Source organism: Medicago sativa, chromosome 2 (assembly GCF_051527215.1).
Source record: "Medicago sativa cultivar Bolivia chromosome 2, Bolivia_mono, whole genome shotgun sequence".
In the NCBI taxonomy this organism is placed as follows: Eukaryota; Viridiplantae; Streptophyta; class Magnoliopsida; order Fabales; family Fabaceae; genus Medicago; species Medicago sativa.
The window spans coordinates 53440228-53458595 of NC_140750.1; the positions used below are offsets into that span (position 1 = coordinate 53440228).

At 31.3% G+C, this 18368-nt stretch overlaps 2 non-coding genes across 2 annotated transcripts; both read left to right on the plus strand.

Annotated features, from left to right (window-relative positions):
* The first annotated feature begins 2355 nt into the window (after nucleotides 1–2355).
* Nucleotides 2356–2438, plus strand: LOC146948875 (small nucleolar RNA snoR116). The gene has a single exon (XR_015029568.1). It is a non-coding gene; the product is annotated as a small nucleolar RNA snoR116 (small nucleolar RNA).
* Nucleotides 2439–3564: 1126 nt separating this feature from the next.
* On the plus strand, nucleotides 3565–3692 carry LOC146948876 (small nucleolar RNA snoR86). Its single transcript, XR_015028312.1, has one exon. It is a non-coding gene; the product is annotated as a small nucleolar RNA snoR86 (small nucleolar RNA).
* Nucleotides 3693–18368: the final 14676 nt, after the last annotated feature.

An 18368-nucleotide genomic window follows, 5' to 3' on the forward strand; every position in this document is an offset into this window, starting at 1 on the left:
TACAAGCCCCAAAATAATCACTATGCGGAAAATATTTAGCTTTGAGTAGCCTAGTGATAATAGGGTCTGGGTTAGTTATCACCTTCCAATCTTGTTTTCAATCATTGTTTGGTTAAAAGCTTTAAGGCTCTTAAAGCCCTTTCCTCCAAAATCCTTTGGGATAGAAAGACATTCCCATGATAGCCAATGCAGACCTCGAGAATTTGCAGGCTTATACCCCACTAGAACGAGTTCAACATCTTCTCGATTTCATTGAGCAATGTATCGGGAAATAAGAAAATACTCATAACATAAGAAGGTATGGATTGAAGGACTGATTTGATGAGAATTTCCCTCCCTAGTTGTGAGAGACATCTTCTACTCCACAAGTTAATTTTGTTCCAGACGCGATCATTTATCAACTAAAAGGTCACTTTCTTACTTCTGCCAATCATGGAAGTCCCAAATATTTGTCAGTCCCAAACACTTGCCTCACCCCTAAAATGATGGTTATGTTCTATTTGCGGGCTGCAGGTGTATTACTGCTACAATATAAGTTGGTGTGCTACCTCGTTTCAGGGGTTTCTCTCCTTGAGTAATCATAAGTAACCAAAAGAGTAACAAAAATTATTCAAAAAAAAATGAAAAGAAAAAAATTATTTCAGTAACGTTATTCTTTATTGCAGACTGTTATCTCCATTTTTATTATCTTGGTGGTGGCACCTGAACACCATCTACTAAAAAAAAAGCTAGCATATCAATTATTAAATGGTGTTGTGGATTTACCATTTTATAAGGGTAACGTTGCGAATAAATATAGAAATATGAAAATGCTAAAGATTGTCGTTGCGAATAAATATAGAAATATGTAAATGCTAAAGAGTGTCATTAAGACATTGGTTAGGGAAATAAATATAGAAACCTTGAATTGAAAAGTGGTGAATTCAACTTTTTAAAGTTTAAATATTGTTGTTTCTATTACAAAACTATAGAGAACTCTCGAGAAGAGTTGGTGAAAAGTTGTGCATAATGAATCTATCTTTGGAATGGCACGCAACTGTTTTTAAATAGTGGTGCTCGATCAAGATGGATCACCTGGATCAATGATGTCAACTTCAAGTTTGCTACTTCGGTCTTTGCTTCTTATTTTTATAAGCTCATTCTCCAAGTAAGAGGGGGTTACCTACAAAGACGCTCTCATGCCAAAGTAAGAAAAGGTGTAAGTAGGGTTTTAGATAGGGTAAGAATGTATTATCATACCTGGAATCCCCTTACTCATAGTGATTATGAGTTTAACTACGCTATTGATTGCTTTTATCATCACTCATATGTCGTTGAGGTCATATTGGAATAAAAGGTCACACATTTGTGTATTTGATAGCTAAAATAACATAGGCACATTTTTGAACGAAACAAGTTTCAAAATTTGTGAAACGGCAGAGCCACGTCTAGATTTCTAAAACTCTTATCTCTTGATGTACTTATCATTGATGATGAAGTTAGGGGCTACTTACGCCCCACATCATCCCATTTGGATGATGCTTCCACATAGGATTTTATCCGTTGTCCTAAAAATATGGGTTTGTCTCATTTATGCAGCTTCGATATGGATTGTGCATGACCTAATCTTTATTTGGGGTTGCGCCCGGCCTCCTAAGCTCATAAGGTTACAAAATTCAACTCATTTTTAACTAAAATCATATTTACAAGAGCAATTAACTCAAAATTATTTTTTATTTTTAGCAAAAATTTATTCAAACTTGAATATAAGATCGATAGCTTTTGACTCCAAACATGACTGTTAAACTCAAATTATCGTTCAACTTGTTTATGTAAATGTCTTCAAACATAAACCACATTATACTCAACTGCTTTTTAACTAAAATATTTTACAAAATTAATTTATTCAAAATCAAAACTCAACCAAACACAAACTTAAAACCATAATGAATATTCACCTGAAAACAAATAAGAGGTGTGGGAAGAACCAAAGTAAACAAATGAGAGGTGTAGGTAAGAAAACGTGGGGATAGTGATAGCAATCACCAAACGAAATTACTAGTGTCATTGGGCTAAGACACCCAAAATGATAAATTAGGGTTTCCCTGTTGCTTTCTTCCCTGCCTATTTAAACCCTTCGCCCTCTTCTGCTGTTCTCAATCACCGCATCTAGGTCTAGAGACCAGTATATCGTTTTTTGTTTTAAACAGAATCGTAAAAAAATTGAAAAAATTCATGAGAAAATTAAAATGGTGAGTCTTTGACTAGTATATCAGTATATCGTTTAACAACTCTCATTTTAAATTTCTCATGAATGTTTTCAAGTTCTTTTTCGATTCTTAGTTTATATAGTTTATGTTTTCATCTTTGATTTTATGGCAGTGATGATTAATTATGTATACCATCAAACTTTGAAAGCTAAATAAGCTTGTTGATGCCAACTAATACAATCTGAGCCTATTTTTATTATACTTGTCTTATTTGATTTTATTTAGCCTTTGATCTTCTTAAGGCAACAATTTAGAGTCTCTGATTCACTTAATCAATAGTGATTTCAGTGCTGTACGTTGCCGATAACAATTTGGAACTGAGATTCTGGCATTTGCTTTAGATTTTTCTTCTGGCTTATGCATTCAGATGTTGCTATATTTTCAATTTTATTTTATATCGGTGCTTATGTTGGATCTGATCGTAACTATGATTCAAAAGTTTATATCAGTGTTGAAATTTCTTTTTTGATTAAACGTTGGTCTTACCCTATAATTAGTTATAACTGTTTCTCTTTCAATTCAATATCAGTTAACACTCTTATTCGCAAAGTCTGAGTCCCCCGTTGTTCCATATGAGGGTGTCTTGGTTTGAGATATTTCCTTGTTACTACGGGTGACTTTGGCTGTGTGATCAGTGTGTTAAATGTTCTTGATTTGGAAGTCTGAAACAAACAATTGTGCCATTGTGAAGCCGATGAATGTTATTCTAATCGACCGGTTAATTTCTGGTGATTTTTTTTTAATAATGGTGACTTATGGTTATATGGTGTTTCTCTTCCAATTCAATATCATTTAATACTCTTATTACCGTATCCATTATCTCCCTATGTTCTATACGAGGGTGTCCTGTTTAAGATTTCCTTGAGAATTAAGGGCAGTTTTGGGTACGTAATCAGTGTGTTGAATTTGATTTGGAGGTCTGAAACAAACTTGTGCTCTTGTGAATCCAATGAATTTTAGTCTAATTGATTGGTTCATTTCATTTAGCTGGCGATTTCTGAATTAAATAGTTTAATAATTATTCTAGTCTAATGGAGTGTTCAGGATTCTAGTATGTTGAGATGAATAAAAAGGCAACAATTTAGAGTCTCTGATTCACTTATTTGATAGTGATTTCAGTGCTGTACGTTGCCAATAATAATTTGGAACTGAAATTCTGGCATTTGCCTTTGTTTTATCCCCCAGGCTTATGCATTCATATGTTCCTATATTTTCAAAATATTCGTTGCCTTGTGTATACCTTTTAAGATATCCAAATAATCTAATTTCTTCATTTGTTTATTATGTTTTATGAGAGGGTAAAAGCCAATTTGCAGAGCAAGAGGGTCTACTAATGGCTTGTACTTGCATTGAAGGTTGGCAAAATTAAGAACACAATGGCGATTCTCCGTGCCTATCAGATTTATTTAGTTTTGAATATGGCCTCGAACAAGTCGCTACATTTTAAATTCTTGATTTGGTTTGTCTGATATAATCCTTCACATTTTCTGTTAATTGATTTTTTGGACTTCGTATTGAAAATTGAAGGGACAAATAAGAGATAATATATATGAGGAAGATGAGTGTAAAATTTCTTATTTATGTTATTGTATTCTACGTAGTGTAATTGGTGATTGTTAGTTTAATTGATGATGATGTTTGTTTGATTAAATTGTGAAATGAATTGTTGCTTGGTGTTTAGAATTTGAGTTTCTTAATGAAAAGACAACTAATTAGATTTTGAGATTCTGGCATTAGCAATTTTTTTTTTTCCCTCTTTAATGTTTATGTTATGCATTCAGATTGTTTCCACATAATATTTTGGGTTTTTGTTTTGTTGAATTTTGATGTAAAGTTTGTTTACCTTCAAAAAGATCTCTAAATATTCTAATATCTACAATGGCTTTAGAAGATATCCAAAGAGTATAAGTCAATTCAGTGACAGTTTGAGTAAGTTAAATAATTTTGATCATCCTCAACTCTTTCCACCAAAAATATTGAAAAGAGTGTTCTCACGTTTGACATCTGAAAAATTTCATACAAATAATTTTGGTTTTCTAGTCTATTTTTCTCATCTGAAAAATTTCATACAAATAATTTTGGTTTTCTAGTATATGAGTACTTAGGAGAGAAAAGTGAAGAAGATACTAATTTAACATCACAAAAGACCAAAAGACCAAATGCCAAACAAGAATGCTGACAAGGATACAACTTCTAAATCACATAATAACAACACAGCAAAGCAAATAAGACAATGGTTTCCCAACCAAAACATTCTTTAGACAGAGAAACATCAACAACATCACATTACAGACTGATACAAAACAGTTTAAATGCCCCAACTCAAATGACAAACTAATTTCAGCAACCGAAGAACATTCACATCAGAAACCAAAACAAATCCCATAGACCTTGAAGCATGCTCATCAAAACAGAAGCCACCACTGCACAATACTGAACAAAAACATTTAGTAAGGAAGCAATAAGCTGTACAGAAAGTCATCTACTGCAATACTACTAATGATGATCTCTCAAATAAATACTCCACAACATGCCAAACAGAATCCTAAACCATGACACGAGAATTGGACTGCATCTAACTGCAAACCAAGTTGTCCATGCTCCTGAAACAACAAATGCTCAAAAACTACTTCAACACGAAATCGACTGCAAAAAATCTCCCTCAGATAGCTTACATACATACATACACTCACCCAGAGTAGTTTGAATTGATGCAAAAAAAAGTTAGCAATGAAGCTTCAAATATATACTCATGCATACATGCAAAACAACATCTGGCTATTCTTAAATAACTGTTGCTGTACTTCCTTTTCCTGCACAAGGAAATTACTCTTTTCTGTTCCAGCGTTGTCATATAACCCTTGAATGCATTTAAGAATCGGATATAGGAATATTTCCAAAACTAAAAAAGCAATAGTAGTGTAATTAATCTTGAAAACTCAACATCAAAAATGTAAGTCCCAAACTAATATAAAATGTCTCATAGAAAATTGACTCCTCACTCAAATTATTTTTTGATAAATTGGAAGACACCAAATCTAAATAGAGACCTAATTAACAATTACTATATCGTTAATCTTCTGTTAGTTGATTTTGTTGAATAAATATAAAATGGACTATTCTATCATTGCTTAGTACTAAGCAATGGCATGACATCTCAATTAAGGGACAACAGAGATATATGAGAATTGGTATAAAAATTCTGTTTTACTGATATAAAACGTAAATAACATCTATTAATCCAATTTTGACCAACCGTTAAATCGACAGTTCAACAGTATCATCTCGTTTGTAACTACTCTATTGAAAATTAACTAATCTACGGCATTGCATTGAAAATTGCAGTTACAGTGTAATTTTTTAATTAAATAAATAAATAAGCTAAATAATTTTTTAATTTACATGATTAAAATAAATGAAAAAAATAAATAAATCAAATCTTGGTCACTTAAGTTGCACCCACCTCACTTAAGTGAGGAGACACGTTAGCTTTGCTCAAACCCAAATCAAAATTGAAACTTGCAATAAAGGAAAAGATAAAGGGTTAGAATGTTTTTTTTTTAATGGGACCAAACGTAACTAACGAAAAGTTAGAGGGTCAAAAATGTGTTTAAGCCTTGAAAAAAAAAAAAGGCGTGACAAGAGCCACCAACTCTCTACCTCCTCCTCTTCCAAGAGCCACCGCCTCTATTCTCGCCACTTTATTATCTTGTTTAAGCAGCATCAATCACCCACCACACATATCATTTTCCATTCAACTCCACCTCAAAATTTCAATATCACCAACACCATCCTTAACACATCATGGAATTCACCCCAAGAGAACAACCATATCGTTTCTCATCCAAGAAAAACTTGGGTAATAAGGAGATCATTTTGTTGGTCTAAATGACAATTCATTTTGTTGGTCTAAATGACAATTAAGCAAGGGAGCTAGAGGGGGGTTAATTTTTGAGTTTAATCGTGAATAAGTTGATTTTTTTTTTTTAATAAGTTGAATGTTTATAAACTCAATAAGAAAATTGAGATTAAGTTAATGTAAAATTAACACTCACAATCGAATGGTAATTAATTCATTGAATAGATTCATATATCACAATTAGGCTGAAAGTAAAATGATATCGGAAAGAAGAATGCGGATGCAGAGGTTTTTGCTTTTCGTATTTGCTTGGAGTACGTCTCTTTGTAGAAGAAAACACTACTCTACGAAATCTTTTTTGTTATACCTCTGCTTTGAACTTTGAATTTGTTTAGAAACAATCGCCGCAATTACCTTTTGAGGTGAAAAATACCTCATTTTCCTTTAGATCGTTGATGCTCCACCAAGATCCTTGAGAGAAACCAAACTTAAAATTATTCTACAACACCGTAACAAATAGAGGGTTTGGAGAAGTTGTAGAGAGAGAGGGTTTGGAGGCTTTAGAGTGTTTTTGCTAATTGATTCTGTGAATGAGAGAGTGAGTGAATGTATGTATATAAATAGGTAAGTGAGATAGAAGTAAGTTTGATCCACAATAACACTGAAAAAATTTGAATCGAAATAGAAAAGTCTTGAATCGATTCAATAGTGTAAAATATGAAATCCGGATTGTCATGAAAATTAAATAGAATTAGAGAAACTTTGAATCGATTCAAATGAATATGTTAAAAAAAAAAACTTGAATTAATTCAAATGATTTCATGTGAAGATCGAATAAATTTAAAATAATTTGAATCGATTCAAAATCAATTTCCATGAGCCAAACACTCGAGAGCTTGAATGATTCGATTCAAAGTATACATGAATTGAATCAAATCGCTAAAAAATAGATTTTGTACAAATTTTCACCTAAACACCTAAGAGTTGTAATGATTCGATTCAACATATGCCATACAATATATGAATCAAATCAAATCACTAAAAATAAATTTTGGACAATTTGAACATAAAACTTGACTCCAAACTTCACAACCCTTCTAACAACACACTTGTGAGGAGTATGTGATCTAAACTGAAAGGGTGCTTCGCAAATACTAATGACATCACTCAAAACATAAACTACTAATTAATCAAAAGATAGACTAACTTTCACATTATTGATCAGGATCATGCTAGAGATCATCCCTCCACACTGAGTATCATACAAGACTGACTCAACATGGCGAATGAGGTGTTGCGTGATGGTTGTTAGACAGTCCATGAATATTATGGTGTCGTCGTGAGGATGATGTGATGATTCCGGCCACCACGTATTAGATAGCCAAAAGGAGGAGGCAACCCATGGAGATTTAGTGTTATGTTTAGTTCTTCTTGATATTTGGCTGAAAATAATGAATTTGATTTGGATTTGTAGTTCTTTTTTATTTGGATTTTGTTGGATTTTGAATTGGTTGTAATAAATTTTCGTATGAATGAATATGTTTTCTGATAATTTGTTTGATATTTTGAATGAATTTATGAATGTATGAAAAAAGAGTTAAGAATGAATGAATGTATTAATTTGTGAAGGCTTGACTTGACAGGAAGTTAGGTTCTGTTTTTGTTACTAGAGCGTTGCGGCAGTTAATTACCTTTGGTGCTAGCGGTTGTTAACTGTCGTTGGTAACATCGATTGTTAATTGTTGCCGTAGTAGTTGATTTTGTCTTGTTTGAGGTTTGCATTGACAGTCTGTGTGGTCCATCATGCACATAAGCTAGTATGAATAGACGTGTTTGGTTCATTTGCTGTAAAAACACAACAAAGAACTACGATACGGTGGATATGAACACCAAGCGTTCGCTTTGAACTTGATCATGATGCCCAGACAAATGACATATTTCTATTGGTAGGGCATCAGAATCAAGTGTAAAATAACCTCTTGGAGCATCTTACCTTTCGTCATCACTCATCTTATATCACTTATCATTTTCTCTTGTATCATCATTTTATCGTTTTTTATTGTTTTACATGCAATGTTTTTTATCTATGTCATCTCGTTTGTTTGTAGATAAAACCTCTTGCAATGTTTTTTATCTATATCATTTATCAAGTTTATTCTAATTATTATATGGGTCATACTAACAAATATCCTAAAAACATTGTTTAAGGAAGACGTAAAAAGAAAATTTGTTTTAAAAATACTTGTCAAAATCATAATTGCTTCTCCTACGCAAAAGTTACTATAATCAACATTAACAATCTAATTTTTAAGTAATTTCATCATTAACATGCAAAAAAATCAATCAATTTTTCATTGAGACATTTTATCAAACTCCTAGAGTTCAACATAAACATTATGAGTTTATTATGTCATTTCAATATCTAAACTACCACCTTGGACTCAAACTTACTCTAATCAACATTAACAATCCAATTTCTAAGTAATTTCATCATTAACATGCAAAAAATCTAACAATTTCATCAACCCTAAAAACCTAACATTTCACAATTTTATCAAAAAAATCAAACATTTAAACAAAAAAAAAATGTTATGCAAAATGATCATAAACACTTACTTGTAAGAATTCTGCTCTCCGCCCTGCACTTTTCGCTCGCACCCTGCAACCTTGCTGAAAATACCCTTATGTTAGTTAACTAACGCAAGTGTAAAAAAAGGTAAACTTAATTTTTACACATGCGTGACTTAAGTCACGCTGCGTGAGTTAACTCACGCTAGTTTTAAAACATGTGAGTTGTCTTGGTTGTGACATTAACCGTATCATGTATGTATGTATGGGTCAATGAGAGAGAGAGAGAGAGAGAGAGAGAGAGAGAGAGAGAGAGAGAGAGAGAGAGAGAGAGAGAGAGAGAGAGAGAGAGGATCATCATGTAAAGTAGCAACAGTTTATGTATGTATGTATGGGTCAATGAGATAGATAGGATCATCAATTCATCATGTAAAGTAACAGTGAATGCATGTGGTTTCTCTGTATGCATCCAGTCAAATTGGTCTTTGCTTTTCATGCATTGGCCCACTTTGCATTTTCTACCTAGAAATTCATTGCATGTACTAAAACGCTGCGTGGTTATTTGTAAAGATCCAGTCAAATCGGTGCAAAGTGATATGATGAGAAGTTTTGAAATCCAGCGTGAGTTAACTCACGCAGGTGTTAATTCCTGCGTGAGTTAACTCACGCAGTGTGACTTAAGTCACGCATGTGTAAAAATTAAGTTTACTTTTTTTTACACTTGCGTTAGTTAACTAACGCAAGCGTATTTTTGGCAAGGTTACAGGGTGCGAGCGAAAAGTGCAGGGCGGAGAGCAGAATTCTACTTGTAATTGAAGTAGAAGTTGAAGTTGATTTGGTTGAGTTTGATGAAATTTGAGTTTGGAAGAAAAAAAATTTGATTTTGTTTGTTTTCAAACACAATGGCGGAGAAGCTTTCATGTTATGATGTAAAACAGAACACAACGTGTGTTAACTCACGCTGGATATCGGACGTGAGTTAATTCACGCTGAAGTTATTTTTAGAAGTTTAAGATGAGAATGAACGAAATAGGAAGGGAGAAAAGTAAAATTCAAATAACCTGGTATATGAGAAAGCCCAAAAAGAATGAAGGACAATACCGTAATATCAATCTCAAATTAGGGTTTTGGTGTTGTTGACCTATTTAAACCCCTTTGTTCTGTTCTTCTCTCGTCCATCAACATACCATTAGTCTTCATCCTCGTATCCCAAACTCTCACCCTCTCTATGTTAATCACACAAAATCTTCATTTTCTAGTTGCATATTTTATCTTCATTTTCTAGTTGCATATTTTATTTTGTTTAGTTTGTTTGATTGCGATTTTAGGGTTTGAGTTTGTTTAGGGAAAAAAAAAAAAACACAACATGTTCCGATCATAAATGAATATTATCCATTATCAACATGTTTCTTTTCCAGTTCAATATCAATTAATACTCTTATTCATATATCCACCTTCGCCCTATGTTCTATATGAGGTGTCCTGTGTGAGGATCTTCCCTTTAAAACTAAGGGTGACTTTGGGTTTATGATCAGTGTGTTAAATGGTCTTGATTTGGAAGTCTGAAACAAAGAACATTTTGTGTGCCCTTGTGATTCTGATGAATTATTTTAGCCTAATTGATTAGTTAATTTCATTTAGCCGGTGATTATCTCGTATATTCCTATTTTTATTAATGTTGAAACTACGAGCACTAATTTTTAAAGCCAATTTGCAGAGCAAAAGGGTCTCTAGTAGAACCTTTAATGTTGAAACTACTCTCTACCAATGGCTTCTATTTGCATTGAAGGTTGATTTTTGTGAGTAAGGACTTAAGAATTAACATAACAATTAATTTATTTGCATAAGAAACTAATTTTGATTTTTGTGAGTGAAAACTTAAGAATTAACATAAAAACTAATTTATTTGCATAAGCTATTTTTTATAAGCCCACAAAAATATATTATAAATTGTTTAAAAAGGCATTTTTGTTTATATAAGAATAATCTAGGGCTTATAAGAAATAATTTAAGAAAGTAAATATGAACTTTTTTATATTATATAATGATGAATTATAGGTTATAGGGCTATGATTTCAATCAACATGTGGTAAATCTAATTTTGTCTTTGCCAATTTGGATATAGGTGAAGACAAGTGTGCTTGGAGATTCACATCACATGGGGAGTATAATGTAAAGTCGGGTTATCACTATATTATGGAGAGGTTAGTGAATAATAGTGACCTAAGAGTTTCATGTAATTGGATGAAAATATGGAACATGAAAATTTCCCAAAAAGAAAAGGTTTTCTTGTGGCGTGCGGCAGGGGGATGTCTTCCTACAAGGGAACGACTCCTATCTATAGGGGAGTGCAATGTACAAATCATTGTGTTCATTGTGGGTGATCCTTTGAGAACAATTGACACATGTCATAAGGTGGAGGAGGTATGGGTTGAAGCGGGGTTGTGGAATTTTATAAATGATAAATTGGAACCTATGGATGGTTTTGTTGATATTTTTTTTTACCAATTACTAGAACAGTTAGCACGAGAAAATTTGCAAATGTTCGTTATGACTATGTGGTGTATTTGGAAGCGTAGGAATGAGAAGCTATGGAATGATGTTGATACACGACCTGAAGCGTCGATTAGGCTAGCACGTCAATCAATTTACCAATGGCAACATGTGCATTTGAAGCAGCACCGTAATAACACATAACAACAATAACATTGCGACTAGATGGAGAAAACCAACTTTGGGTGAGGTCAAGTGTAATGCAGATGCAGCGATTTTTAAGGATCAAAGGTGTTGCGGCGTCGATATGTGCCTAATGGGAGGAAACTGTGAGTTCATAGCAGCAAAAACAGCTTGGTTTCAAGGTATTCCACAACCACAAGAAGCAGAAGCATGCGGTCCAAAAGAGGCGATAATTTGGCCTAGTAATCGAGGTTTAGCGGCGGTGTCCATAGAACTTGACTGTAAGCAATTGGTTGACGGCGTCTCCAACAACATTGGTACCAATTTTGAATTAGAAGCTATATTAAATTATTGTAAAGCTTCACTTTCCCTTTTACCAAACTTTAAGATAAGTTTTGTTAGACGACAAGCAAACAATGTGGCCCACTTGTTAGCAAGGGCGTCATTGTCTTACGATAGTTCCCATTGTCATGATCATATGTTATCTTGTATTGAATACGATATTATAAATGAAATGAGTTAATTTAGTTTCAGTAAAAAAAAAACAAAAAGTTTATGAAGCTATGATAATTTTTTTATTTAAAATTCATTCATTCAAATCCAGTAATAATATTTGGGTTAAGAAAATTGTGACTAAGTTGCTCTTTATTTTATAATATTTATCCTTCTTTGTTAAAAATGGATAAATATGGTAAAATATGAGTACTTATAGTAAATGATTTTCGTCATCCATTTTAGAAGCTATTATTACTAACTTTGGATATCATCAAATTTTGAGAGTAAAATTGATTTGAAAAATGAAGAGGTAACAACTTTTCCTTCATTGCGATTTTTTCCGTCAAGCTTGAATTGTTGTTTTTAATTGGTTAGGATTTGTTATGGTAGCTCCTTATTGTATCTCATATCATTTAACGCAGTTGAGTGTTATGGGAGGCTTCTCAAAACACAAACGAGATATTCTTATTTTGATATGGTTCTCCACTTTTTGGATTATTTGGAAAGAAAGGAATGCTAAGATTTTCAAAGATAAAGTTGATACTATCGACCACCTGTTTGACAAAATTAAGACCTTTTCATTTGAATGGAAACATGTCAACTTTGCTTTTAATTGCCACATGTGGTGGCTCAATCCTTTATCATGCTTGTAATTTTTCATAGCTGTTTTTGATGCTTTTCCCTTTATCTGATGTAACAACAATTTTCTTTGCTTCTCTCTAGAACTCCTTGTGTAGGAAAAGTAAAATTGTTTGTTAGTTAATATAAGGGTTAATAGGTTTTTACCCCCCTGTAATATAGGTGACTTTTGGTTTTGCCCCCAAGGAATTTTTTTTTTAGATTCCGTCCTCGTAAAATGAAGATTCTTTGGTTTTGCCCCCTGACCCCAATGAGTCAGCAGAATCTCCTATGTGGCACGCTGCGTCAGCAGATTCTGCTGACGTGGCGCGCTGACTGTATAATTATTTTTATTTTTTATTTTTTTATTATGGTACACGTGGCATTTTTTATTTTTTTTAAAAAAATATTTAAAAAATTGAAAAATTAATAAAAAAATTTTAAAAAATTGAAAAATTAATAAAAAAATTAAAAAATTCTGGAAAAATGAAAAATTAATAAAAAAATTAAAAAATTCTGGAAAATTGAAAAATTAATAAAAAAATATTAAAAAATTCTGGAAAATTGAAAAATTAATAAAAAAATTGAAAAAAATATTAAAAAATTCTGGAAAATTGAAAAATTAATTTTTCGATTAAAACTTAAAAATTCTTGAAAATCGAAAAATTAATAAAAAATCTGGAAAAAATGAAAAATTAATAAAAAAACTGTAAAAAATATTAAAAAATGAAAAATAATCTAATAAAATGAAAAATAATGAAAAAATTCTGGAAAATAAAAAATTTCTGGAAAAAATTCTTGAAAATATTTAAAAAAATTCGAAATTTTCAAAAAAAATTAAAAAGATTAATCATTTTTAAAAAAATGAAATTTTTGAATTTTTCATTCGTATTTTTCGAAATTTTGTTTTCAACAATGTCTACTACATTCGTTGATTCATGTGTTCTATTATCGCCCATTATTTCCCCTTTTCTCGACCATTTAAAAATTACAACTTATTAGTATTTCCTGGAATTTTGCCGGTTGTTCTTCTATCGGGTGCAATATCGAACTCTATTAATCTAGCTTTCTCATTCACTAATGTTATGACATGTTGGTTCGTTTTATTTCAATTGCATGTCTTCAAATTTAAACTGGACCTAATACAACCATACAAAACTAAATTTTAAAGTGATGAATGCATATATACTAATCAAAATTTCGAAAAATACGAATGAAAATTTAAAAAATTTCATTTTTTTAAAAATGATTAATCTTTTTAATTTTTTTTGAAAATTTCGAATTTTTTTAAATATTTTCCAGAAATTTTAAATTTTTTCAGATACTTTTTTATTTTGATTAATTTTTCCAGATTTCTTTAATTTCTTTAAAAAAAAATTCCAGAATTTTTTAATATTTTTTACAGTTTTTTTATTAATTTTTCATTTTTCCAGATTTTTCATTAATTTTTCGATTTTCAAGAATTTTTAATTTTTTTAATTTTTTTATTAATTTTTCAATTTTCCAGAATTTTTTAATATTTTTTTATTAATTTTTCAATTTTCCAGAATTTTTTATTATTTTTTTTCAATTTTTTTATTAATTTTTCATTTTTCCAGAATTTTTTAATTAATTTTTCGATTTTCCAGAATTTTTTAATATTTTTTTTCAATTTTTTTATTAATTTTTAATTTTTCCAGAATTTTTTAAATTTTTTTAAATTTTTTTAATTAATTTTTCAATTTTCCAGAATTTTTTATTTATTTTTTAATATTTTTTTTAAAAAAAATAAAAATGCCACGTGTACCCCAATAAAAAAAATAAAAAATAAAAATAATTATACAGTCAGCGCGCCACGTCAGCAGAATCTGCTGACGTCACGTGCCACATAGGAGATTCTGCTGACTCATTGGGGTCAGGGGGCAAAACCAAAGAATCTTCATTTTACGAGGACGGAATCTAAAAAAAAAATTTCCTAGGGGGCAAAACCAAAAGTCACCTATATTACAGGGGGGTAAAAGCCTATTAACCCTTAATATAATTCCATAACCATAATTTATCAGTAGAATCATGATTCAGGAATGTTCTTAAACATGAGTTATTATTATTTTTTGTCAAATAGCTAAGTATACCTCGCTATCAGTCCTACCACCCTATCATCCATGTTTTGTAAGTTACTATTTATATTGTTCTTTACATTCTTCTAATCAAATGAAATGTTTTAAAAAAAAAAAAAAAAGTTTCCATTTCTATTGGTTTTCGACGTCGTAGGGCTTGCGCATGTGTGCATATAAAAAGAGAGAGCTAATGAGAAGAAGAGATGTTTAGGTGCTGTGGCAATGTAATCTTAACACTTCTTTGTAATTCACCAAGTCTGTTGTCAAGAGTAATCATAAAACATGTATCCACCCTAACATAAGTGCTCTCATGTTCTAACTTCCCAATAGCCTCCAACATCGCAATCAAAACAGCGATGGGTTACGATTAATGTTTGTGTACAAATTGATTTAGTATCATAATCGAAACAACGATGGGTTAGGTACGTTTGTTTGTGTATAAATTGATTTAGATCATAATCGAAACAACGATGAGTTACGTTTGCCTTGCATCTTTTGCAGGCTCTTGTCTTGCATCTATGCATCATCGGATAGGTTATTTGTTCAATGAATTAGTAGAGGGTGTTGATCATTTATCTATTTTCATATTGTAAGTTTCATGGTGTCTCCATTAGTATCAGTGGTTGTTGTCTAGGTGTTGTATGGATTGCCCTCATTAATTCACCAAGATCATGTACATATTTTGTAGGTACACCAACCCTTGGTACCTTCCTTTTTTTTTAATATATATCCTTTTGGTCTCTTCAAAAATAATCGAACAATGGAAGGTTTATCCTTTTTGGCTTTGAACTCAACCAACAATTTGAGAATTGCTATTAAATCTTCATATTCAGCTTCATTGTTAGACATTTTTTATTGTTTGTACATAAATTTGGTTGGATGTCTTTAATTTGTGAAGATATTACAAGTATTGGATCCCATTTTCTTTAGTGTGACATGACCGATCAAAATACAACTTCTAAGAGTCGAAACTTTTATAGTTTTAAGTGGCGGATCTAGGACCCTAGGTCAGGGGGTGCAAAAAAAATATTATAATAAATAAATAAAAATAAAAATATTAATAATAATTATAGGAGACAAAAGTTTTAGTGTAACACTTTTTTCTTCGTATGTTACCATATATAATACTTGGGTGGGGTGTGTTTGAGACGGGTAGTGAACCAAAGTGTTGTTGGTGTCTGAGGTGACCAAATCTAAAGACTTTCTTTTTGCAAAATATGAGTTTGCGAGTGCAATTTGGTATGAGATCTTTCATTGATTATGAGTGTCTATGGTCTTGTCGGGAGACCTTTTTGTCCTGCTAGAAAGTTGTGGCTTCAAATTTAGTCAAAAGAAAAAAGCTAAGGGGTTGCTTCAAAATTGACACGCAACGGTGTGGAGCATCTGGAGGGTGCATAATGACCTTATTTCCTTCTATGTAATTCCCATGGTTGATGAGGTGATAGATTCAAGTAAAAAAATAACTCTTAGCAATGGTTCATACCTAAAAAAAAAGGATTTCAATATCTTTTCTATGAGTGATTTGTCATTCTTTTAGATTGTCCGAATACATAGGCAGTTGTTTATTTTGGTTTGTCACACTTGGTTGGTTTAGTATCACTTGTACTCATATCTATCGTTTATAATATTATTATTCAACTTTGCGGTTAAAAAAAAAGTAAAATACCTTTATCATTAAAGAAAAAATTCTAACGCAATTAAAAACTTTTAAAATATATAGTATATTCTACCAAGTTATAACTTGTTTTTGACTCTTGCTTTGGTGGCAAAGAAATAGTGTCATGATCCTGCCAAATCCAGGTTCGTTTCTCAAGATCGGATTAACTGAAAAGCATTAAAACCACTCAAAATATTAGTCTACTATTCTATCATATATTCAAGTGTGAACCGTGTACTTTGCTTGCTGCAATTTCTGCCAGTGTAATGTTTAACTTGTTGAGTGTTGGTGCAAGAGTCAAATTTCAGGGTGTGCAAAATTTAAATACATGGAATTTTTAGCGGAAATTTCAAAAATTGAGGGTGTGCAGCTGCATACCCTGACCCCAATGCAGCTCTGCCCAACATAAGTCAATGAAAAGTTGGTTAAGGGCAATCCCCATTTTTTAGAGTTCAATGGCACAAAGGGTCAGTTTTTAAGGGAAGAATATGAAGAAGAATGTATAAACATTGATGAATTTCTAGGTTTAAAGAAACTTTTAATTTGATGATTTTTTTTATTACAATAAAAAAAATTGCCATAAAAAAACAAATTTTTCAATCAAAATAGTCCATATGTAAATTTTCGATGAAAATAGTCCCTGTCAAAATTCTCAAAAATTTCGATCAAATTTGTCTTTGTATACGTGGAAGCTGACTTAGAATCCCACGTCAACAACATTGTTAACCGCGAGACTTGATAGAGAGACTAAATTGATTGAATGTTATAAACTCAGAGACGTTTTAGCTATTTTGATTAATCTAGAGATGAAATTGATCGATTGATAAAAATTTAGGGATGAAGAAATGTATTCCCTCTTTTTTACCCTAAATTGTTCGATTGGTGAAATTAATCTGGACTTTTGTCTAAGTTACATGTTGGGGATAACACCTTGTTGGATTGGTGGTAACATGAGAATGTAACTTGGCTAAGTTATAAATTTGAAATTGGTATTGATAAAGGAAAGAGTCAAAAGAATTAAATATATAATTTAAGATATGAATTTTATATTTCATTTTTTAACATGCGTTTTTACACATAGTAAGACAAATTGAAATTAAAATATACCAAAACATGTTACATAAATTTTTTAAGGTTAAATATGTTTTTGCTCTTTATAGATATTTAAACTTTTCGTTTTAATTCTTTAAAATTTTCGTTCGATTTTTGGGTTCCCAAAAGTTTTATACACCACATTTTGGTCCATGCTTTTAAGTTAATTAACTTGTGTGTATCATTTGAAATTTTGAATTTTTTTGCAATCATGTTGAGTACATTATAGAATTCTCTTTTGCAAAAGTTTAGATTCTTTTAACAAAAGATGAATTAAATATAATTTTATGTTTTGGCAATTAAAAATCATATTTAATTCATGCAACGAGTCGTTAAAAAATTCACATTTTATTGAAGACATTATAATAATATTCTAAACATTCATGCAAAGAGTCATTCAAAATTTTGAATCATATGTATGAAGAACAAAAAATGGTGATGCAAAACTTTTGGAAGAACAAAAGTCGAAGAAAAATATTAGGGAGACTAAAACAAAAAATTGAAATATTTATAAGGATTAAAAACTTGTTTGACCCTTAATTTAAAGTTTCAATGTGTTAAATACATCATTTCAAAATAAAATAAAAAATTTCTTTAAACATTCTAACTAATGTCCTTAACACACTTGTTAACATTTCAATAGTCTTTCTGTTACTCTCGCGGTTACATACTACTTTTGCTAGGTCAGTAGCACAAACAAAGGTGATGTTGGGAAATGTCTTCATAAACAGGGGCGGACTTATTCAAGGGCTATGTGGGGCTAAAGCCCCACATGCCACTTCCTTATTTTTTTATATATATATATTATAAAAAAGGGTAATAGCCATTTTAGTCTCTAAATGTGTAATAAATAGTCATAATAGTCTCTCAATGTATTAAAATTGTGAAATAGTAATCCCTTATTTTTGTACTTTGTTAGTCATAATAGTCCATGAAGTGACTATAAGTATTTTTTTTATCTTAGAAGAAGTGGTAATCCACTGAAATTAAACTCACACATAACTGTGAGGTCCCGGGCTCGAACCTGGGTCACGACGTCCGGCCTTGCAATTTCGGCA